This window comes from Marmota flaviventris, chromosome 14 (genome assembly GCF_047511675.1).
Source record: "Marmota flaviventris isolate mMarFla1 chromosome 14, mMarFla1.hap1, whole genome shotgun sequence".
Lineage (NCBI taxonomy): Eukaryota > Metazoa > Chordata > Mammalia > Rodentia > Sciuridae > Marmota > Marmota flaviventris.
The window spans coordinates 69,888,311-69,914,581 of NC_092511.1; the positions used below are offsets into that span (position 1 = coordinate 69,888,311).

The 26,271-nt window shown below is 33.8% G+C and overlaps 1 pseudogene; it reads left to right on the forward strand.

Moving 5' to 3' along the window:
- The first annotated feature begins 15,090 nt into the window (after positions 1 to 15,090).
- LOC114099495 (eukaryotic initiation factor 4A-II-like) lies at positions 15,091 to 16,201 on the forward strand (annotated as a pseudogene).
- Positions 16,202 to 26,271: the final 10,070 nt, after the last annotated feature.

Below are 26,271 nucleotides of genomic sequence, written 5' to 3' on the forward strand. Positions count from 1 at the left end.
ATGAGGACCTGGGTTCCAGTCTCAGCACCAAAAACAAGCAAATAAAAACAACCACCAATCACAACAGAGATAAGGTAGTATCTCTGATAAACTGCATTGAGGAAAGTATATATCCACAAATGTAAAATGGAAGTTAGACTCTTATCTTCTGTGATTCCAAAATATTTCCACATAAATTAATTAAAAGTTAAAGGGAGGAAATTTAACTATGTTTTGGAAGAACACTGGCTGTATTCACCTGAATGCAGTGATTGAGTTTTGAATCAGAGTGTAAACTAGTGTTATATAATTTTTGAATATAATGTAATGAAAGTAATCTAGAGTGAATCTGTAGTTACTATACAAAGAAAAAAGCAATGAACCAAATTCAGTTAAGGCTATAACTTACCACTTAATAAATTAAAGAGGAAACTAAGTTGTAACTCGGCATAAGAAAAAAAGCTACATTGAGGTCATCATGTAAAACACAACATCTATTCTCATCAACACGTAATGAATAAAGAGAAAAGGAGGATAATTACTGGTTAAAGAGGAATAGGAAAAATCAGCAAACCATTCAGAGCATTATCTCTGATTGGGTTTATTGTAAAATATCATTATTTAATATTACTACTAAAAATCAATGTTTTCATATTTAGAGTAATTTGAATATGGTTTGTATGTTAGGACATTATTAGGAGTTTATTACTGATTTTGATAAGGGCTATACAATCAGTTTTTTTTTTTTTTGCATTACAATTCTTATTACACATATAGAGCACAATTTTTCATATCTTTGTATATAAAGTATGTTCACGTAATTCATGTCTGTATACATATACTTCATTTTTTTTCATTACTATTCTTATTACACATATATACTACAATTTTTCATATGTCTGTTTGTATATAAAGTATTTTGACACCCAATTCGTGTCTTCATACATGTACTTTGGATCAATCAGTGGATTTTTAAGAGATCCATATGGAAACATTTAATGTAGAAATAACATGATATCTGGGATTTTCTGCAAATAATTTAGAAAATAAAAAGATAAGCAAAAACGACAAAATATAAAATTTTGTATTTTAAAATATGACTCACAATCATACAAATATTTTATACTATCTATAAACAATACATAAAATTTATACATAAAATTAAATTTAAAATGTAAGGAACTTGAGGCTACCATTTCACAGCCTTCCATTCACTTTTTTAAAATAATTTTTTAATTTGTTTTAATTAGTTTCACATGACACTACAATAAGTCTTGCTATTATATTTTATTCATCTTTCTTTCCACTGTTTACTTTAAAAAGCTTTTTAACACTAATATTTTATATGTCCTTATTTAATACTGTTAGTATTTTATCTTTCATGAAATAGAAAGTTATAATTCATTTTCATATGCTGTTTCTTCCTTATTGTTTCATTTTCCTTTGTTTATTCTCCAATGAGAATATAAATAAAGCTCCTCAATCTACTCTCTTTTTTATCTTAACCACTCTTCAGTAATAATCATCTCTTTACATGTTCTTGAGAAAATACTGGCTCATCTTCCAGTTACTGGGTCTGTACTTCATAACTTTTTTTTTATAATACAGATTTCCTTCCAGCTAGTGAATTTTTAACTTTAATGGGTATAGCTTTTTTAATTATAGACATTATATATTTTAATTGGTATCTGACTTTTAAATGTATTTTGTTCCCTTCTCTTTAAATGATTTTCAATTCTACAACTTCTACCTTTAAAGAGTTGATTCAAAATTATCACTTGAATGTACTATCTGACATCTTCTGAAGATCTGATTTTGGTTACTGTTGCTCCTTTTCAGTTAATTTTTCATGCATTTTGTAGGTGTATGTTACATGTAATTAGAGCATGTAACTAGAGGCCATACATGTTCAATGAGGCTTAGCCTGTGCATAACATGACAGGACAGGGTAGAAGGTCTTCCTTCCTTTAGGACTTTCATTTCCTTCTTCCAAATACTGGACCATATTATTTAATACCCTGCATTGACATTGCTGACATCACAGTGGTAAAGAAAATTTGATCATAACCTTGGAGTGAATATTTAGCATGAACCTGGAATGAAAGACAAACACAATTTCAATCTGCCTGCACATAACCTCAGTGTGTGGTTCAACTTTCCTTTTACATTCTTACTTCCTATGCTGGCTTTGATATTTCCCCAATAGTACTTTTCTCTGAACTCAGGAATTCACTAAAAACAAAATGCTTTCAATTTATACTGTATGTATTATATATCTCTTTATAAATTATATAGATGATGAGGTTTTTCAGAATGTCTTATTTTCCTTGTGAACTGAAAGGGATGTCCTAATCTTTTGGTTTTTGAACTCTCTTCATAAACTAGAGTCAAAAGACTAGCAGTATGTTTCATGAACTTTTCCTGAATGTTTCTACTTTCTCGTGTAACAAAGAAGACAGACAAATTAAAGAAACATCCTGGGTAGGGGCTCAGACACAGTTTAAGCCTCCTCCTTGGATTGCCTCTATCTGAAGGTTTCCTAGTATTTGTGTTCCAGACATTATCACAATGTCACTGTGAACCACAGATAGAATAAGTTATGCTATTTCTTCTACAACTTGGCTTTTGCTTTCTGATATTGAATAAAAGACAGAACTCTTTCTGAAGTTTGACAGGTGTATCATTATCACATATTGGGCATTATCTTTGCTCCATCTCACAAAGATGAGACTTCACATTTATAGGTCCTGCAGTGTAAACAAAGTTTAATTTTTAAACATAGATGCTATCTTTAATTGACCCATGAGATGTCATAAACAAATATTTTCTTAACTATATTTTATTGAATATTAATATTGGAAGATTTTAATAGTATTCTTAGAGAAAAAAATTCTGTTTCAATTTTTTGGTAAAACGCTAAATTAAATAAAAACGTAACCAGTGTACATTAATGAGCTGTGTATTAACAGTACATGAATAAACAAGGATGATAGTAGTTATCTTGTGAGGTCCACACTCTTAACTGTACTTCTCAGATAATGACTAAACTTGCCTTTTTCTCTTTTCCTTAATCTTTAAATTCTTATTTGGGTTAATTGTTTCAAAAGAAAATATATAAGAATGTGATGCTATTTTGTATCAATTACTGTGCTGATATTTATTAGTATGAATTTTAAATAGAATACCTAGGGTTGTCATGTGGATGGTCTATGCTTAAATTAAGAATGAATATAAAGCATTTAAAAAAACATATTGAAAGTATGCAGAGAAGTTAGAGTTAGCAGAACCATAGCAACTGGCAATGCTTAATATATGGTATAAGGAATACCATATATTCCCCAGTCACATATGCAATGCTATAAAATCCGTACATTGTATTTCTTTTCTATGTAAGCCTCAGAATCCTGTAAAAACAATTACATTGAACAGCATTAAAATTTTAACTGTTCTATCATTTATACTTTAAGATTACTGAAAGTCATGTATTTTTAGTGACAGATTTTGTAGATGACATACATTAGAAGACAAGTCACATGAGGCCAATTAGGGGAGCATATGTGTCAGAGTATACAGAGTGGATTGATGCCAATATATACAATCAGGAGCCAAAAGAATATTCACTACTCTTCACAAACTCAACAATTTTGTCCAAAAACAGGATAGTTTACAAAGGCACTACTAAAAAAAAGCAGTGAATAATGCCACATTAGAACAGCTAGGTAAATTTGTTCAGCTGCTGCTGCTGCCAAAAGCTACAATTGGAGTGTTTGTGTGTTAAAGGGCAAGCAAATGCATCTGCTCAGAATGCCACCAAGAAGACTGTGGGCACGCAGAGCTCGTCACAGATGCAATTATGACACCAACTTGCCCTCATTCCTCCTTGAAATGGTAACAAATTATGGCTATTGGACTGTGTTTGTTTTTGGTCTTGCAAGTAGAAAGCTGCTTCTAAATCGTATCTGTAGGTGGGGGAAAATGCTGACTGAGAAAGGAGACCCAAGGATAATGGAAATTTCATGGCTGCAAACCATGGAGATTGCCTTTTGAATAAACCTATCAGTCTTATATAATAGGTAAAATCATTTCCAGGGACCCACTCCCTCAATGTTTCTTAGGCATCAGAACTAAACCTGATAACTCTTGTTCATTTTCAAAGAATGGGAAATGCTTCTTACACTCTCTTAGAAGTAATATACATATTTTCAGCTGAAAACCACAAATGGGTGCAGGAAGTATCTATTTCTGCATCTCACTATTTCTCTAGTCATTTGCTTCTGATATTATTGAAATTGAAGAATTTATTTCTGCTGAATTTGAGGTTAATGTTGCTGTGAAATAAAAGGATATTGGAAGTGTGACACCTCCAACACCAAATCGAACCATATATTTTGTAATAATATAAGAATCGGGATGAAAGCTTAACTTTCTGTGGGATTGATGAGATACAGAATTGCATCAAGTCTAGATGCACAGGTTTGTCTCTTAAAACAGTAAGTTTTTAATCAAGTGTCTATACTCCAATGCATGATGTTCTTGATAGAAAAGGTACAATGTGACTAAAACAAAGACTCTACCACAGGAAGCTTATGTTATAGTGTTGTATATGTTATAAAAAGAAAGGCTTTTATTAATAATAAAGAATACAGTTTTATTCAGCTCAAAGTTATGGAAGATGGGATTTCCAAGTGCAAGTAGCCACATCTGGTGAGTACATTCTGCTGGTGAGGATTCTCTGCAGAGTCCTTATGTGGTGCAGGGCATCATATTTCAGGAGACACAAGAATTAGAAATCTGAACCAAAGGAAAGTCAGAACCACTAGTTGGAAGGAGACTCTATCTGTGAATGACAATGAAGATCAAAGCATAGACAGGCTGTTCCTAGGAAAGAATTGAAATAAGATGATTTTAAGTAAGGTGGTTACAGAAAGAATTTTTATCTAATGCATTTGAGAGAAGACTTGAGGGAGGTGAAGGAATTATTCATTTAGATACATGAAAGAATGGATTTTTTTCAAACTGAAAGCCAATGAGAAGAGCCTCAAGAAGACGAATGTTTGCATAAGTAACATGAATAAGTCAGTAAGGAAAAATGGAGTGAGGACACACATTATTTGAAATCTTGCAAGTAAAGCCAACATGATTTCTAATACACTGGGTATGGAGTTGAAAAGCATCAAGGATGACTAATATTTTCTTTGTCGTAGATACATGGGTATGTCACTTAGGTGGAAAAGACTGCACATAAGAGAGTACTTTGATCAGATAAGTGGATGCTAATCCATATGGCGGGGGGTGGTCATGGGAAGAGCAGAGGAACTTTGGGTAAAGGGGAAGGGGAGGTTGGGGAGGAGACATAGGGGCAGGAAAGATGGTGGAATGAGATGGTCATCCTTATCCAAGGTACATGTATGACTGCAAATATGGTGCAATGCTATATCATGTACAACCAGAGAAATGAAAAATTGTGCTGCAATTGTGTACAATGAATCAAAATTCATTCTGCTGTCACATATACCTAACTAAAATTAATTAATTAATTAAAAAGTTCTTTGAGGAAGTGGGCTGTGAGAAAGGAGGAGTGTGAGTTAGAATTGCTGATATGAAACAATAATAAATATTCAAGTTGAGATACTAAGAAAACAAGAAAATAAACATGTAGATGGAATTCAGAAGACCTCTTTTTGAGTCATCAGCATTAGGTATTTGTAAAGAAAAGGAAATGTGTACAATTCTATAAAAGTGAGTATAGGTTAAAAAAAAAAAAGTACCTCTTAAGACTCACCTGTAGGCATTCAGTGGTGAGCAAAGCAAACTCTAAAATGGACAGTGAGGTAGAGATGGACAAGAGAGAAAATGGGAGGGGGGAGAGATAAAGAGAATTGTGTCTCAGAAACGTGACATAGTTTCCACAAGAGTCGTATTGGTTTTTCATAGTAGCTGGAACAAATTACTGTAAGCAGTAGTTTAAAACAGCACATATTTATATGTCACAGTTCCGCATGTCCAAAGTAGAAATCAAGACAGGAGAAAAGCTATGTTCACTTGGAGAGCTCTCAGGGTGATTCTTTTTCCTTGCTTAAACTGGTTTCTAAAGCTGCTCTCTTTCCTTGCCTAAGGCTCCTTTCCTTCCTCATGCCATGAGAGGTTAGTTGAATTGTTCTTATGCTGCATAGCTCTGACACTGACCCTTCTTGTACCCTTTGCGTCCCCTATTGTTGGGCTCACACAGGTGATCTGATACAATCTCCCTAGTTTAAGATATTTGATTATCAGTCTTAATTTTTTTTTTCCATATAGCATAGCATCTTTACAAATTCTGGCGATGAGGATATTGCCATCTGTGGGGTTGTATTTCTTTTTTTCCACCTATTATAGAAACAGGGAATCAATGTAAAGGTAAACCTTGATGATAGGAAATAGTTTGTGTAAACTTGAGTGAAATTTATTCACAAGAGAACATAAAGAAGCGATTTAGGTAAAATAACCATAGACAGGTCTTTGAAGGGTTTGCTAATGGGAAATGGAGATTGGAGTAGGAGTTGGAGAAGTGTATGGGTTTCAGGATGTTTTATTCTTGAGAAGGGAGGCACAATGCTATGTTATGAACTGATAAAATAAATAATTACACAGTGAATTATTGAAGATGTAGGAGAAAGAGAAAAACCATAGAAGTAAAATCTTTGATTAGGGGAAGGATGATGGACTACAGTAAGGAGGTGGGTAGATTAGATAAAAGCTTCATCCTTTGCCCAAGGAAGGAAGGTAGAGGGCAAGGTAATGTTCTAAGTAGGTTGGCTTATCTCATAGGAATGATGATGACTATTTTCTGTTCTGTTTATTTATTTTCATTAATTATTATTATTAGTGTTATTATTGTTATTGATACCAGGAAATGAACCTAGGATGCTTAAGCACTGAGCCACGTCCTATGCCCCTTTTTAAAATTTTTAAATTTTTTTAATTTTTATTTTTTTATTGGTTGCTCAAAACATTACAATGATCTTGACATATCATACATTATATTCAAGTGGGGTATGATTTCTTATTTTTACCACGTGTACATATTGCAGGACCACATTGGTTATACATCCACGTTTATACATACTTCCATACTAGTGTCTGTTGTATTCTGCTGCCTTTCCTATCACCTTCCTATACCCCCTCCCCTCCCCCCTCCCATCTTCTCTCTCTACCCCATCTACTGTAATTCATTTCTCTCTTTTTTTTTTCCCTTTCCCCTCACATCCGCTTATATGTAATTTGGTATAACAATGAGGGTCTCCTTCCATTTCCATGCAATTCCCCTTCTCTCTTCCATTCCCTCCAACCTCTCGTCCCTATTTAGTGGTAGTCTTCTTCTTATGCTCTTCCTCCCTATCCCATTTTGAGTCATCCCCCTTATATCAGAGAACACATTTGGCATTTGTTTTTTAGGGATTGGCTAACTTCACTTAGCATAATCTGCTCTAATGCCATCCATTTCCCTGCAAATGCCATGATTTTGTTATTTTTTAGTGCTGAGTAATATTCCATTATGTACAAATGCCACATTTTTTTTATCCATTCATCTATTGACGGGCATCTAGGTTGGTTCCACAATCAAGCTATTGTGAATTGTGCTGCTATGAACATTGATGTAGTTGTATCCCTATAGTATACTCTTTTTAGGTCTTTGGGGAATAGTCCAAGAAGGGGGATAGCTGGGTCAAATGGTGGTTCCATTCCCAGCTTTCCAAGGAATCTCCATACTGCTTTCCAAATTGGCCGCACCAATTTGCAGTCCCACCAGCAATGTACAAGTGTACCCTTTTCCCCACATCCTCACCAGCACTTGTTGTTGTTTGACTTCATAATGGCTGCCAATCTTACTGGAGTGAGATGGTATCTTAGAGTGGTTTTAATTTGCATTTCTCTGATTGCTAGAGATGGTGAGCATTTTTTCGTGTATTTGTTGAAAAATTGTATATCCTTCTCTGAGAAGTGTCTGTTCAGGTCCTTGGCCCATTTGTTGATTGGGTTATTTGTTTTTTTATTGTTTATTTTTTTTTTGAGTTCTTTGTATACTCTGGATATTAGTTCTATGTATACTATATCTGAAGTGTGAGGAGTAAAAATTTGTTCCCAGGATGTAGGCTCCCTATTTACCTCTCTTAATTTTTATGTTTTGAGACAGGGTCTTGCTAAGTTGCTTAGCACCTCGCTAAGTTGCTGAGGCTGGCTTTGAATTCACAATCCTCCTGCCACAGCCTCCCGAGCCACTGGGATTATATGCATGTGCCACCATGTCTAGCTTGTTGTGTTTATTTTCTAGAGACATGATCCTTATTATATCACTGATCAGCATAGAATGAGGATGGGAAAGAAACATTTAATATTTGCATATAAAATCATCATCTTCAATAATATTACCAAGTATTTTTACATTGTGGTATACATAGATAATGACTTTTAGACAAAATATTGGAATACACTTGTAAGACTTCTCAGAGATTGAGGTGACTGGGAGAAATAAAAGGTTATACAGAGTTCTAAGTTACTACATATATCACCTAACTTTGCTGTATGTGGTGTAGCAAATGTTTTAAATCCTCTTCATATCTGTATACCATCTGTGGTACAACAGTGCATGGTATCACAATGGTTGGGAAATTCCATAACAGAAAAATGGAAGAATAAATACATTAGGGAAAGTGTTGCTATTTACAAGCAGTTCTAAGTACAGGTCTGTTTACCCAACATATCCAAATGTGTAGTGACAAAAAAGAATAAGCAAAGTACACACTAATTAAGGTTGAGAGAAGTGGAAAGAAAGGAACCGAATTAATATAGAACTTTGGATGAAAAATGACGTCTGAGGAACAGTGAGGAGTGTTGCAGAGGTGAAGGAATCAAAAGAATACTATCATAATACCACAGTTCTGTTAAATCATTGCTTGTGTAAGAAATAAAGATGAGATTACAGCACAATTAAAGCTGAGATGGTTGTAATTATTGGTACTGGAAAGTTTTAGAGAATAATTGAAAATGGTGGCTGACATCTCACATGGACAAGGTCATTGGAGAAGAGGAGAACATGAAAAGTTGTAAGAATTATAATCAAGATTTATGACAAGTGTAGTGTTGAAGTGAGAGGGAAGGACCAGGAGGTAAAATTTCTAATCATAGATACCAAATGTGTCCTCAGGGCACCTGATCTGTCTTTCCCTTCTTTGCTGACTTCTCCCTATTCTACTGCTTTGCCTCCTACATTTTCCTCTTGTCTCAAATGGATAATACCACAGATGGAAGATATCTGTCACATTCTAGATGGAAACCACTCTTTCTAATTTTGTGAAAAGTTTAAAGCAATTAGAAGAGGAAGTCTGCTGTCCCTCCAGCAGATACACACACTTACTAGTCGCTGCCTTCTTTTCTTGCATTTCAATTCATTGAGATGAACTTTGCAGTTCCCACTTAAAATCAGTCTCAATAGTATTCTAGATCCAAACCTTTGTTTTTGTATTTAATAATGTTGCTATAGCAGCACCATTTCTCTGTTTCTATTGGATTATCTGAGATCCAATGTTTTCTAAATATTTGTTCCTATAAAAGTAAAATAAGAATATTTGATACTATTTCCTCTTACAACAATAAACTGGTTTTGCTTTCTTCTACAAATAATCTCTTTCTAATAACATTCTACATTCACTTTTTGCAATTTCTTTTCTCTCATTTCCTTTTTATTTCATCTTATTTTGTTGCACTATAATTTACTCTTTACACACTGTGGTATAAATAATGTATGTATAACAGAGTAGAAAGATTTAAAGTTACACTTTGATGAATCTAAACATGCAGATTCAAGTTACCCACAGTCTATAACAAAAATTCACGTCACTATAGAAATTTTCCAGTTTCAGTCAACCCATCCACCCCCTCAGAGCCCAACTACTGTTTGTTGGGTAACCATGTTATTACCAATGTAATGGGAGGCAAAGATGGAAAATATCTGTCAGGACTAGATGATGAAAATATTTGAATCTATAAGGATTTTCCATGTATTAAATCAACAGGCATATATTTTGTACTCTATGATCAAGTTAAGAGACTCTTCAAAAAACCAATTTACCCATTTTTATATGCTCGCTTACTTAGAAATACCTGTTGTACATGATGTTGGCCTAATAAATAGGCCCATCTAATAGAGTGATATTAATCGGCCTGAAAATTTTGAATTTGGAAACTGAGTATTGTTTGGGTTTTTATTCTGAAAACTTTGGCAAATAGCCATCATATTTGTTTCTTGTTTGTTTTACTGTAAACAAAACCAATGTTGGAAGATCAAGGGGCCGAAGCTCAAGGTCCTTTCCCAGGTTCTGTTCAAGTGCACTATTCATCCTTCCTCGCATGGCTCTTCTCTTTTTCTTTCCTAAGTCCTACATGAAAATTCTGACTATGTCTTTCAAAGTTCACTCTAATTCTGATATAAAACTTTTGTTTATTTGATGTCACTTGATGTTCCACTTGGTAGATATCCTGTAAATGTAACTAATCTAAATTGCATGCCTTTGGGAAAATGTTTTCAACATTGGATTATTAGTTTGCACATATGTAATTATATTTATTAACTATTATATTCTATTTTCCTAATTAAAACTCTTCCTATAGTTGATCTTTTCTTCAGGTTTATTTGGGGATCTTTCAATCTATCTGTCTCTCAAAATGTCCATTAAGTGTGTCCAAGGCTAACTGCAACCTTTGAATAATTCTGTGTTAACTCTGGCCTCTGCTCAGAGCCACCCAGTCCTGAGGTTCTAGATTTGTTTCAACAGTTTATCTGACCCTGCTTTTTATTTTCTGGGACTATTTACTGTTTACTTACAGTGCTATTAATTATTTCTAGCTCAGTTTCCATAATATTTTTATTATTCTATTTACTTATATTTTTGGTACTGGGTATTGTACACATGGCCACTTTACCAATGTACGGATCTCCAGCCTTTTCTATAGTTTTAATTTTGATACAGGGTCTCACTAAAATCACTCAGGTTGGCCTCAAATGTGTGATTCTCCTGATGCAGCCTCCTGAGTCCCTGGCATTATAGGCATGTGCCACCAGGCCCAACTGTGCTTTTGTTATTTTGTTTTTTTAAAATTAGTCTTTATTTAAGAAGTTGATGAGAAAATAATAATATCAAACTAAGTAAAATTTCTTAAAAAGTGAAAATATGATTAGAAGAAGAATAACTTGGTTTTTTTGTTGCTGTTTTCTTTTTACATCCAAGTACTAGACTAAGTTTGAAGGAATGCCCTTTGTTTCTCGGTTGTCCATCGACAATGTTGCAGAAGCCTGAAACACTGTACACTTTCTGGAGATGAAGTAGGGACACAGAATACTACTGATACCAAAAACATTGATCTATTAACTTATTGTCCCCTGACTCTTCCCAGACTGCTAAATTAAATTCCTTCATCTGCCTTTTATACAATCCAAGTATTTATCTACGCAGATCTTAAGCATGATTCTGTAAATCTGTTACTTCCCAGCTAGAGTGGAGCATCCATTTAAAAGGGCTTTCAACTCAGCCTTCCTGAATGTGTACTCCAGGTTTGCCAGTGGGAATATCTCCTCTGGTAAGCTGCTCAAACTCTCCTTTCTGGAGAGATTATTATAACTGACCTGGCAGGATATAGGGGATATTACTCTAAAAAACATGAGTAAATCCCTTCCATGAAGCCCTGCTTCTTTGTAAGCACTAAGTGTCAGGTGCTGTTACGAAGTTGGGAAGGCAGGGTGCCCTCCACAGTTTCTGTATCTCTAAGTTCTACTTTCTTTGCATCATGTTCCCAGCATCATCAAAAAGCTTAACTTATTTGGGTGTGTCACTGCCTTGCTCTCTTTAACCACAGTGTTGTTATTCCCTTATCATTTCCCAAATAGAAACCAATTCATAATTCTCTTGATAACCAGAGTGGAAGGAGCCCACTATCTTATTATAGCAGAATATCCATGAAAGAGAGAAGCCAAGAATTCAGATTATACATATGGGAACTCTTCTAAAATGCTTGCAGAGTATTTCAGATACAAAACAATGAATAAACAGGGACACTTGAAATAAAAATCCTGTCAGATCCCTGAGGGCTCCCTAAGGTTCTTCAGATTCCACATTCAGAGAATAATTTCTAAGGAGACATCTTCAAAGAGGGCAGCTTCACATGCCAGATTTTGTCTGCCCCTATCGGAAAGGCTGCTTACCCTCGGGTGGGAGATAGACAGCTCCTATCATGAGTTTGGTAGTCTAATCTTCATAGTAATTTCATGTGGTTTTATCTCTTTCTCTCAGAGCCCTGAGCAGCTGCACTATTCTCTCAAATAGCCCCAACTTGTTTACTACTGAGTTTCCTTTTCCTTGAGACCAAATCCCAGATAAATTACTGAACATCTGTAAATAACAGACATCATTACTAATTGTCAAGTAGTTCTCACTCTTAAGTCTTAGATATACAGTGGTATTGTTCTTTTTTATCTCAGGTGGCACCACCCACTCATTTTGGCCAGTATACTGTGACCAGCTATGGCATAAGACACTTCTGGTCTACAGTTTATTCTTATAGGGTACAATACCCTTTAAAGCCCTCTCTTCCTCTGATGTGGTCATTGGCCTTATTGGGAATGATGTCTCCTCTTTCTGCTTTTATTTCTGTGTAGTGATAATGGCAGAGTGGACTTGCCAACCCACAGCAGGCACGTAATGTAAGAAATAAACTCATATTTGTTTCGAGCCACTGAGTCAATAGACTTGTGTTTTATTATGATTTCATTTTTTTTGCCCCCACCTTGAACTTTGGAATACACATTGCATCAACAATCAGATAAAGCATCCGCAATGTATTTTTAACTTATGCTATTGTAGCACCCTAGGCAAGGCTACAAATATATTTTATTTTTCTTGTGAAAATGCAGGCTATAGTAAGATTGCAAAGAAATTGGACTTAGACTTAAGTCTTCGGATTTTGGACAATGATCATTATCAGTCAGCATTTTTCACTTAACCTTTTCTGCATCCTAAAACAATTGTTTTATTCTGGATTCAACCCTGGTCTTTCCTGTTAAGATTCACAGCTGCTGTGCTGTCTTCCAGATTCTGCTAGATGTCTTGGACCCTTTATGTCTTACTTGGAGACCATGAGGAAGTCTGTTATTTCACTAAGCAATCTTAAAGTCGTAGTGAATATAGGGAATAGGTGGAGGTATTTCTAGATGAATGCAAGATGATTTTCCCACGATGTATATCTGAGGAACTATTTTATTATGATTGAGACAAAAATAATGGATTTCACAGCATTTCCAGACTTATTTGCTTTTAAATTTTCATGAATTTTACTTAATGCCTAAGTTCACATGTTGATTTATGTTTCCTTCTTGCTCTTCAACTATATAAAAATGCAGCATGTCCAAATGACCAATGGGTTGAAGATGAAATTCCTGGTGATCGGACCTGAAACTAAACAAGAAGTGCTGGGTTGGGTTTTTCCTGATCCAAATCAGTGTATACTTTTATATACATAAACAGCAGTAAGGCAATCACAACTTTAATAACTTTTACTTAATTAAGTACACAATTTAAAAAGGCAGTTTGATATTTGATTTTCAGAAATTGGAAATTTTGTTTGATTTTTTTTTGATGCAAAATTTAGTGTCTAGCTTTGAATTGATCAGAAGTTGTCAAACTCCAGTCACCTCACCCACCACAATCAAGAACCCTGCATATTTAAGTAAGATTAAATATGATATGCAATCTTCCCACAAGAAACCATTTTATGTGTGTGCATGAAAAAGATTCTATATGTTGTCAAATATTGTAAATATCAGTGCTATGATATGGAGACATTTCCTGTGGCTATTCAATGATGTTTCAATCATGTAGAGTGGCACTGATTGATTTTGTACCAAGAAAGTCTAGAATTAAAAGCTACAAGATTCATATTTATGGTTCTTTGTGTTCTTCCAATTAATACTATGCTTCATCTGAGATCCTACCACCTCTACACTTTTCTCTCTCTGTAAATAGTGCTATGGTTTCAATTTCAAAAGTTCATGGACAGTAGTTTCCAAACTGCCTTATCTTCTGTTTGGGACTAACTGTATTTACTTGGCGACTGTCAAAAAAGTAAAATTGATTTCTGAATCCCTTGAAAGGACACACACACACACACACACAAACACACACACACACTCTATTCTATGGAGTTCTGAAATGATCTGAATGCTGTCAATCCATGCTTCATATTTAAAAACATTGGTTGAGGTACTGTCATTACTTACAGTTTGGAAAAAATGTAGTTGATAAAAAGCCCCCTCCAGCAGGGTGGGGATATAGTTCAGTTGGTAGAGTGCTTGCCTCACATGCACAAGGCCTTGGGTTTCAATCCTCAGACCACACACACACAAAAAAAGCCTCTTCCTCCACAATGAAACAGTCAAGTGATTGATATATTTATTAAAACATATGGTTTAAGAGATTTCTTACAGTCATTCTGTTTACCTCTCCTCATAGCACAATTTTTTATTTAACATGCCCAAACTCTTAAACTTGATGTTCTTTTCTTCTCCTTCCTTTACTCTGAATGCTTTCCAAAAGTTTGTTCTTAGTATCCTTCCTGGTAGAAACCATGAAGGGAATATGAATAGGTAGATTTCACTCACATCTGTATTAAGGTATGTGGCTCCTGCACAGAAATCCTGTCATGTTTAATAGCTGTGTGACTTATAACTTCTTTCCTATATTACTGATATTCACAAAATATTGTCTAATAGTGCAGGGAATGTCTTACAATATGTTCTCACAATAGGACCCCCAGACTTTCCTAGTAGCATATGAGGTTCTAGGGCCAAAGACTTTTTAATTGACTGTCTTATCCCTCCCTCAACTTGAAACAAATGTACAGTCCATGTGATCAAATTGATGCTAATAAAATATTGAAAATACATTAGAGGTCATTGTGCTAACCTGCAAAAATTTCAGTCTTATTTTACAAACATGTATGTTTATTAACTGTCTTTTGATGTGCTTTGATTAGTCATCCTAATGTAAAAAAAAAAAGCAGCTTTTCAGTCGGACACTGAGTAGTTCTTCGGATCATGTCTGGTGGTTCCGTGGATTATAACAGCAGAGAACATGGAGGCCCAGAGGGAATGGATCCTGATGGTGTCATCGAGAGCAACTGGAATAAGATTGTTGATAACTTTGATGATATGAATTTAAAGGAATCTCTTCTTCAGGGCATCTATGCTTATGGTTTTGAGAAGCCTTCAGCTATTCAACAGAGATCTATTATTCCCTGTATTACAGGGTATGATGTGATTGCTCAAGCTCAGTCAAGTACTGGCAAGACAGCCATATTTGCTATTTCCATCCTGCAACAGTTGGAGATTGAGTTCAAGGAGACCCAAGCACTAGTATTGGCCCCCACCAGAGAACTGGCTCAACAGATCCAAAAGGTGATTCTGGCACTTGGAGACTATATGGGAGCAACTTGTCATGCCTGCTTTGGTGGAACAAATGTTCGAAATGAAATGCAAAAACTGCAGGCTGAAGCACCACGTATTGTTGTTGGTACAGGTATGTTAAACAGAAGATATCTTTCTCCAAAATGGATCAAAATGTTTGTTTTGGATGAAGCAGATGAAATGTTGAGCCGAGGGTTTAAGGATCAAATCTACGAGATTTTTCAAAAATTAAATACAAGTATTCAGGTTGTGTTGCTTTCTGCCACAATGCCAACTCATGTGTTGGAAGTGACCAAAAAATTTATGAGAGATCCAATTCAAATTCTAGTGAAGAAGGAAGAATTGACCCTTGAAGGAATCAAACAGTTTTACATTAATGTTGAAAGAGAGGAGTGGAAGTTGGACACACTTTGTGACTTGTAAGAGACACTGACCATTACGTAGGCTGTGATTTTTCTCAATACAAGGTGCAAAGTGGACTGGCTCACTGAAAAAATGCACGCCAGGGACTTCACAGTTTCTGCTCTGCATGGTGACATGGACCAGAAAGAAAGAGATGTTATCATGAGGGAATTCTGATCTGGGTCAAGAAAAGTTCTGATTACTTCTGACTTGTTGGCTCGTGGGATTGATGTGCAACAAGTGTCTTTGGTTATAAACTATGATCTACCTACCAATCGTAAAAACTATATTCACAGGAGTCCATAGCAACAGTTGATGATGAGATGGCGCTCAGAAACGGCGTTGATGTAATTTAGGACGTGGAATCATAAGCAAAATAGCACACTTTTTGAATAAAGAGCGAAATTGGCAGAGGGGGTGGATTTGGAAGGAAAAGTGTGGTTATAAACTTTGTTACTGAAGAAGACAAGAGGATTCTTCCTGAAATTGAGACTTTCTACAATACTACAGTGGAGGAAATGCCCATGAATGTGGCTGACCTTATTTAATTCTTGGGATGAGACATATTTAATGCAGTGCTCGCTGTTGCTGAATAGGCGATCACAATGTGCTTCTTTGGGAATATTTGAATCTTGTCCCAGTGCTCATAACTGATCAGAAATACAGATTTTGATAGCAAAGTAACCTTAGTCATGAGCTCTTGTGAGGAAAGTCATTGGCTTTATCCTCTTTAGAGTTAGACTGTTGGGGTGGGTATAAAAGATGGGGTTTGTAAAATCTTTTTCTTAGAAATTTATTTCCTAGTTCTGTAGAAATGGTTGTATTAGATGTTCTCTATCATTTAATAATATACTTGTTCTAAAAGATATAAGTGCTATATAAAATCATCCAATTATGTTAAACTAGCATATCTGCCTTTATTGTGTTTGTCATTAGCCTGAATAGAAACCCCTTTAAAATTGATTTTTTTTAGAAAACATTTGAATGCATTTTGTTTGGTATTGTATTTATTCAATAAAGTATTTAATTAGTGCTAAGTGTGAACTGGACCCTGTTGCTAAGCCCCAGCAAGCAATCATATCCTAGGTAGGGTGAAACCCATAGTAAAATTGCCATATTGCACATGTCTTAATGAAGTTTGAATGTTAAATAAATTGTATATTCACTAAAAAAAAAAAAAGCAAAAGTGAGGGTCAGTTTTACATCTGGACTGGGTCTGATGCTCAAGGATTAATGACCTTTAGGTTTAATAAATGCAAGTGGCAAATTTCAGTGCCCTGCTGTGAGGCTTTATCTGTCAATGGCACACCTTCCTTTATCCTCAGTTCTTTTACTAGCAATGCAAAGACCTGTCACAGCAAGGTTGTATGTGTTGAAGGGGGATGGGTGCGTAGACTGACTTCAGCTGCTAGGAGCTGCTGACTAGCTTCAAAGAATACTAAGAAGGAATTTATGCACCAGCACAGGCTTCACAGATGAATCTCTCTATACTTCCTTTTCCTTTCCAGTTTATGTGGCTAGGTAATTTATTGAGAAGAGGCTTTTAAGTAAGGATTTTATAGCACCCGGTTGGGAACTTGCTACTAATCTCCTTTGGCATGACAAGCCTATGCCAGTCTCTTTGGTTCTCCATCTTCCCTCTCTCCTCTCTCTATGTTCCCCTTCACTAAATTGATCCTTACTAAATAAAAGAACAAAACATGTTGATGAATCAAAAATGGGTTTAACTTTAATAATTTACTATGTAATTTCATGGCAAGCCGTTTAATGATGCTTAATTTTCTTAATGCTCTTAATCCTCTGTAAGAAAAATGTTGATAATGCTACACATTATTATATTTGAGGGAGGAATGTGTTCCTGCAAGTAATTGCTTAATTACTTTAGTGGATTGTGTACTGCTGGCTTGATGTGCCTCTCCATCTGTTTTCTTTAATTTATTGAATTGATGCCATTTGACAAAAGAGCAAATGTAAGTCGCATGAGATAGAAAAGAGAATAGGTCACAAGCCTAAGGCTTTCCGGAATATGCAATGCATCAGAAATTTAAGTCAGCCGCTGACGTGTTAAATCTGAACTTCAGTGCTGAATTGCTGTGTTTGAATTCTGCTTCCTTTCATTCATTGTTAAATGAAATTGGTAAACCCCCGGTTTTCTCAATTATTAAAATGGAAACAATTTTCACATATAAAGTACTTTTTAGGAACTGGATAGATGAAGATGTATAGCAACCTGATTGAATCACAAACTTATTACATATATTTCTGATGGAATTATTGTAAGTAGACAAAGTGAAAGTAATTGGGACACACATTTGACATTACTTGACTTGGGTATAGTAATGACCATTGACCCAAACTTTGCTCTATTATTTTCTCTTCTGTTAATTAATGTCAAATTTAACCAATACTTTTTTTTCTGATTTGCAAATGGAAAATGTTTTTCTATGCTAAAGGAATGGAATTAGAACCTACTCTGGTTTTGAAAACAATCACATGTGTTTTCAGCCTCACTAAACCTGTAACTGGTATTATTCCTTTTCCCTCTAAAGCTGATAACATGAATGTTCTTGTTTTGTTTGTTATATCAGTGGTGTTCGTGTAAAGTAGGTTTGCTTTAGGCTGGATTGGCTCTGTGTACCTGTGATTAGGTTCACAAGTCTTTTTCTGGTTTCTATATGGCCTAATACTTAAGAACATGCACTTTATTTCTTGTGATACAGGAAATTGAACCTAGCACTGCCTGCATGCTAGGCAAATGCTCTACTTCTGAGATACAATCCTAGCCCCTGGATATGTACCAAGTCAACTTGGTTCAAATCCTTTCTCTGCCAAGTGAAAACTATAAATTTGAATGAGGTATTTAAGAGCTTTAAGTCACAATTACCATCTCTATATATTTGGGATAAAGAAATTAAGGTGCATTCAACATTTCAATATTGATAATAAGAAATTCCAAATGATATCTATGTAAATAGATAGCTCAACTTGAATTACTGAAATAATGTTATAACTTGTTAATCTAAATTCTACCTCTCCATCCTCTATGGTACTTAAAATTAATCATTGAATAAATCATTTTGAAATTGTGTTTCTGCCCTTAATAATGAAATGGTTTCTAAATAACTAAAGAATGTTTCTTAATCTTACTCTGTAAGTTTATGGAATAGATGTATCCATGCAACATTTTTGAGGCTTTGTGAAGAGTCTATGATGTTGCTTGTAAAATTTTAATGAAATAAGAATAGATAAACTTTGAGAAACAAGGAATCATGGATATGCTTGTAAAATACAAAACTGACTTTCCATGACTTAAAAAATAAAGTTAACTAATATATATAATACATATAATTATAAATTAATTATAAAGGAGGATACATATAACTATATATATATATATATATATATATGTATGTATATATATATATATATATATATATATATGTATATATATATATATATATATATATATATATATATATATATATATATGAGAGAGAGAGAGAGAGAGAGAGAGAGAGAGAGAGAAAATGAATAAAGAGACAGGAAAAGGAGTGGGAGAGGAACTGAAGGGAAGAAGAGAGAAATCAGAGGAAACAGGAGGGAGGTAAGGAGGTCAGTGAAGAATTGATTCTGCCCAACCAGAATGAATCCTCTCCATCATTCACTGGAAGAACTAATAACTTTATCAGATTCACAAGTTGTACCTGTGCCTCAGCAAAAGTAAATGACCAATTACAGGGACAAGTGCATTGTAAAATTTGTGCCACCTTAAAAAAAAAAAAAAAAAAACATCAGGTTTCACTTTTCCCCTTATGAAACTAAGTGCATTGTCTTTTTAATATTCCACAATTATAGCTCATCTCATTTTGATTAATATGAATAACCTTCCTTCACTACTTATGCCAATCAAAAATGTCATCTTTGAGCTCATGTTGAGTTTCATCTTTGCTGAGACAGCCTTGTCCAGAGACTGCTCCCTTTGCCAAGTTCAGGCTGTTCCATTGACCACTGTTTCATCAATTCTTGTGCTACTTTTAAAAAAAAAATCATCTTTCTTGTCACTATTATTGCTGTTACATTGCTTCATGTAGACAGGATGTGATTTCAATGTATACATAGTTGACTGATAAATCTGATTGATATATATATATATATATATATATATATATATATATATATATATACTTACTACTAACTGATTTGCAAACAGTAACAATTGTATGTACCTTTTTGTTTGATTGTTTTTCTTCTTTAATTTTTCACACTGCTAGGGATAGAATAGAGGGCCTTGTACATGCTAGACAAGTACACGTACATGCTAACAAGTCTTTGTTAACAAAGACTAATTCTAATTACACGATTATAAATATTAACTCAAATTTTTGGGATATTAGATAGTAGAGATTCCATTAGAAGATATAGATTTATAAGAAATAAATAGGTTATTTTTTTCCTGTATTCACATATGTCCTATTTGATCACTGGTTTAATGCCATATTCAGAACTCTTATATTTTCTCGTGTTCCAAATATATTGTTTTTATAAATGTTGAATTTAAATAATTACAATAATTGAGTTATATGGAAAGTTAGCCTTACCTTCTGCTTTTTATACAGTGATTATAACAGTTTAAAACAAAGGAGAGCTGCAAATTAACTTTCATATTTAACTCATGATAGAAACTACCAAGGTGAACAAATACTAAAAATATAAGGAAAATATTTATATTGATGTTGTAATATATAAGAGAGTGACATCTAAAAAAATTATTACAGTTTAGAAAATATAAATAAACTTTTAGGATTCTTTTGAAAACCTCTCAGATAAAAGACGACTATGTTTCACAAAAAGGAAATAGATTAAGTATGCTTTACTTAAACATGAGATGCACTTCCTTAGTGGAAGGGAAAAGAACTAGAAACTAAGTGGTTCGAAAATCATTTAAAAAAAATACTGAGAGAATCCATTCTCAAGGGATTGTCAGACCCAGAAGTTCAAAGACAAGGAATGCCAAAACAAAGAAAAACCCATAATGGTGATAATTGCATGCATCTCAAAACTACTAACATGAGCTATTAACATATAACTACTGTGACCTATAGAAGCAGCACCAAAGAGCCTGGCATAGCCACTTCTGCTATATGACAGAAAGATTCAAATAATGTAGAAATACAGAATGGACACTGGCCAAAAGGTTTCTTCATAGTCAAAGAAAAAGCTATGGTCTTATTTCAATCATATATTGAATGTTAGAAATAATGCTAAAATTCTACTCAGAGTAATAACTTAAACATTACACTTTTTCATAAGAAAATAAATATATGCAATATATTAGCTATACTCTTCATTCTAGAAATTATAAAAATGCTAGGAAAAAAGGTTCATAAAATATGAAGGAGGATATAATAATAATCAGTGATTAAAAAAGAAACAAAACCTGCCAAACTGATAAATATATTGAAGGTCAATGGATATTACAGAAACAATAATAATAATTTTTTCTTGTTATTGAAGGAAAATTAAAGAAAGAATATGGATATATTTAGAATTATGAAGGAGAATTTGACTACAGTCAAACTTGGCAAAGAAAATTTATATTAGGTTTTAGGTAGAAATGTGTGAACATCACAGTGAAGTATATACTCTTCTAGGAAAATATGAAAAAATGTGTTAATTATAGCTTGGTTAAATGAAGAACATATTGAAAAACTATAATGTAAAAGAAAAAAAGAACTTTATTTCAAGTTCTATTTTAAAACTTCAGAGATAAGACAGTGTGATATTAGCATAAAAACAGATATCAATAATGCAGAATAGAGTCTGGAAGAGACCCACGTAACTATGGCTGACTGTTTTTTAACTAAGGTACACAGGAATTGAATGGACCAAGGATTTCTTTTCATCAAATGGTGCTAAACCAACTGGATACACATGTGCAGAAACATAAACTTGATCTATATTTTGTACTTGCATGCAAAAAATTGATAGCAGATCACACACTTAAACATAAAACACTATTAAACTTATGAAAGAAAGCATAAGATACAATGCTTTCTGATTTCAAGTTAGGAAAAGAGCTAACTATAAGGTGATCCACAGAAGAAAAGTAATTCGATGACTTCATCAACATAAAAAATGTATCTTCAGAGACAAAGTTAGTAGAACAAAAAAATAAGTCATACACTGGAAGAAAATAGTTGCAATCACAAATCTACAAAAACTTGCTTCGAAAAAATAAATAGCTCATAAATTTCATTAATAAGATAGCAATTTAAAAATGGGCTGAATATTTGATAGTCATTTTACTCTAGAACATACACCAGTAGTAGAAAACTCCTTGGAAAAAATATTCATTATTTGTTTTTGTTTATTTAAATTTAAATGACTATGAGATGCCACTACATACATATAACATGTCTTAAGTTCAAAAGCTTAACAGTATGAAGTATTAACAAGTATGCAGAATAACTGCCATTTTTCTCACTGTAGGATGGCTGTCAAATAATATTTCCACTTTGGAAAAGAGTTTCACAATTTCTTAAAAACTAACAATCTACATGGGACACGTTGGCACACCCCTATAATCACAGTAACTAAGGAGGCTGAGGCAAGAGGATTGCAAGTTCAAGGCCAGCCTCAGCAACTTAGTAAGTCCCTAAGCAACTTAATGAGACCCTGTCTCAAATAAAAAATGACTGCAAATATCATCAGTGGTGAAGGGCCTCTGGTTTTAAACCCTAGTACCAAAATCAATCAATCAATAAAAGAAAAAGAAACTATATAGTCTATAATCCAGTCACTTCTGGGCCTTTATAACAGTGATAGAATATGTCCATTGAATTATTTATACAGTAAGTGTTCCTAAAGTTTTAAAATTAAATTTATTTTATTTATTTTTTTATAAACATTGATGAGGCTGCAACCATAAAGTATGCTAATTTTAAGTACATTGGGTCTAAACTCAAGAGTGGGGTAATTGGATCAAATTGTGATTCCACTCCAAGTTTTCTGAGGAATCTCCATAATTCTTTCCATAGTGGTTTCATCAGCAATGTATAGACCTTTCCCCCCACATCCTTGACAAAATTTATTGTTACTTGTATTCTTGATTGTTGCCATTTTGATTGGAATGATATGAAATCACAGTGTAGTCTTAATTTGAATGTGTCTAATTAATAGTGATTATTAACATTTTTTCATAAATTTTTTATTCACCAGTGATATTGCTTATTCTTTGAAGTGTCTGTTCAATTTTTTTGCCCATTTATTTATTGGGTTATTTGTTTTATAGGTGTTAAGTTTTTTGAGTTCTTGATATATCATGGAGATTAATGCTCTGAGTTATAGGTAGTAAATTTTTTCTCCCATTCTGTAGGCTCTTTCTTCATGTACTTGATTGTTTCCTTTCTATGAAGAATGTTTTTAGTTTGATACCATCCCATTTATTCATTCTTGATTTTACTTCTTGAGCTTTAGGAGTCTTGTTGAGGAATTCAGTACCTAAGCCAATGTGATATAGAGTTAGGCCTAATTTTCCTTCTAGTAGGTACAGGACCTCTGGTTTAATACCTAGGTCCTTGAGTTGTGTTTTGTGCAGGGTGAGAAATAGGAGTCTAATTTCATTTTGTTACATATGGATTTCCAGTTCTCCCAGTGACATTTGTTAAAAAGGTTATCTTATATCCAATGAACATTTATGCTGCCTTTGTCTAGTATGAGATAACTATATTTTTGTGGATTTATCTCTGTGTCTTCTATTCTGTATCATGATTTTCATGTCTGTTTGGAGTAATAATATGCTGATTTTGTTACTATGGCTTTGTAGTATACTTTAAAGTCTGATATTGTGATGCCTCCCTCCTGCTTCACTTTTCTCATTGAGGATTGCTTTAGCTACTCTGGGCCTCTTATTTTTTTTTCCAAATAATTGTATGACTGCTTTTTCTATATCTAAAACAATGTCATTTGAACCTTAATAGGAATTGCATGAAATCTATACAGTGCTTTTGGTTTTATGGCCATTTTGACAATATTAATTCTGCCTATACAAGAACATATCTCTCTCTCAATTTTCTAAGGTCTTTTTCAATGTCTTTCTTTAGTGTTCTACAGTTTCATTGTAGAGGTCTTTCACATCTTCTGTTAGATTGATTCTCAAATATCTTATTTTCTTTGAGGTTATTTTGAATGGGATAATCTTACTAATTTGTCTTTCAGTTGATTCATCACTGATATATAGGAATACAATTGATTTATGGGTTTTAATTTCATATCCTGCTACTTTTCTGAATTCATTTATGAGTTTTAGAAGTTTTCTATTGGAGTTTGTTGTGTCTTCTAAATATACAATCATTTCATAGGCAAATAGGGATAATTTGAGTTCTTCTTTTCCTAGAAATATTTCTTTAATTTCTTTCTTCTAATTGCTCTGGCTAGAGTTTCCAAGAGTATGTACAAAATTTTAAAAATTAAAAGTAAATAAATTAAAGTGTATAAAACAAAACTGAAATGTACTAATCAAACTTTCTATTTTTCCTATTCATGAAAAATACCTGGTTTCAGAAATGCTAGAAACGAGAAAGGAAAACATAAACAAGCAAACAAATATAAACATATATAAATGTCCATGAACCATCAAGGTAACAATTAAGTAGAGAAAAGAACAACAAAAAAATCTCAATGAAAAGTAAAAGAAAGATTTCCATTGGAGTTCAAAAGGTTCTCAGTTTCCCTTCTCAACAGTCAGGTGGGGCCTTCTAGAGGATGATGCTTATTCCACTGAGAGGGCTGTTGCTAGGGTGAGAGAGGTCATCTCACAGGCAGAACTCCTGGAGGTAGGGTTTAGGCTTAGGTAAATTCTGGGCCCTTCACTAGATGGTAATTGTTCTGGAGATTTTAAATCAGTGCACCTCCAGGTCCCAACATTTTCAGGTCCATGCTGGAAAACAGCACCTTAGAATCTCCCCTGGCTACCTCTTATGTGTGGGAGGAGCCAAGTCTTAGTCCACACCACCTGTGGACCCCAAGTTTCCTGGTCCTGGATTTAGTCACCAAACTCAGTCTCTCCCATGCCAGCCAGTTCAACTTCCTGGCCAGGCACATCTCTCCCAGCCAATCCTGTAAGCAGACTGATTAGAGGGGGAGGGGAGAGCTGGGTGGATTTTCATGACCAGTTGTTCCCTGTTAAACCTCTCTTCATGTTTAATTTTCTCTTGGTTTCACACCATGCACCACCCAGGAAAGCAACCTGTTTTATTCTGACATCTTGAAGAACCCCCTTTAGATGTCATTCTAAAATATTTTGCTACACTCTGAATTTTAAGGAATGCAAGTCCATTGAACATTTAATATAAAAATAAAATATATATGCATATTGCATATGAGCATGTTTGTAAATTACATAATATGTAATATATTTATGTAGTTTGTATGTATATTATTTTATAATAAAAATTAAAATAGTGAAAAAGATAGTCCACATACAAAATAAAGGGAATAAAAAGCTATGAAATGTTGGCATTAAGAAATAAATCTTGATAGAGACAACTTAATAGGTATGAAATATTATAACAAGTATAAATGGCTTTTATTAACTTTTATTAAGAAGGGATAATCCCTATTGGATGAAGAAGAATCTAATATTACTTTTTGCAATAGCTCCATAGTTAAAACCAAGACAAAAAAATATGAATCAAAAGAAAGCAGGGACACCAATCTGATATCAGATAATGTAGAATTAGCAATGCAAAAATAAATGGAAGTTTGGGCTGGGGATGTGGCTCAAGCGGTAGCTCGCTTGCCTGGCATGCATTCGGCCCTGGTTCGATCCTTAGCACCACATACAAACAAAGATGTGTCCGTCGAAAACTAAAAAAAATAAATATAAAAATTCTCTCTCTCTCTTAAAAATAAATAAATGGAAGTTTGCATTTTCATCAGTTACCATTTTATTTTATTAAGTAGAGTGCACATATTATTCTATCCTGAAAGTGCAATAAATATTAAAATAAGAATTGAAATGGCGAGAAACTACAAAGTAAAAACAAACAAACAAACAAACAAAAAAACGAGAAAGCTATAAATGTTTGTTGGAAATTTGAGTAATAAAGTCATGTAAAACTAATTAAATGAAAATGAGACAACTATTTAATCTCAGAAAAGGATAAAAAATCAACCTAAAATTAAAATGTAACTGGATTATTCTTATACTAATAGCATTTACTTTATAATAATTTTATGAACACTAAATATTTTGAAAAAAAATTTGTTAAAAAGAAATATTGGGAGATAAATTTTATGTATGACTGGAAGGGATAGTATTGGAAAGCTGAATGTTCAACTTGAATAGTAAAATGCAGTGTATAATGTCTAAGACTGAAAAAATAAAATACAAAAGAAGT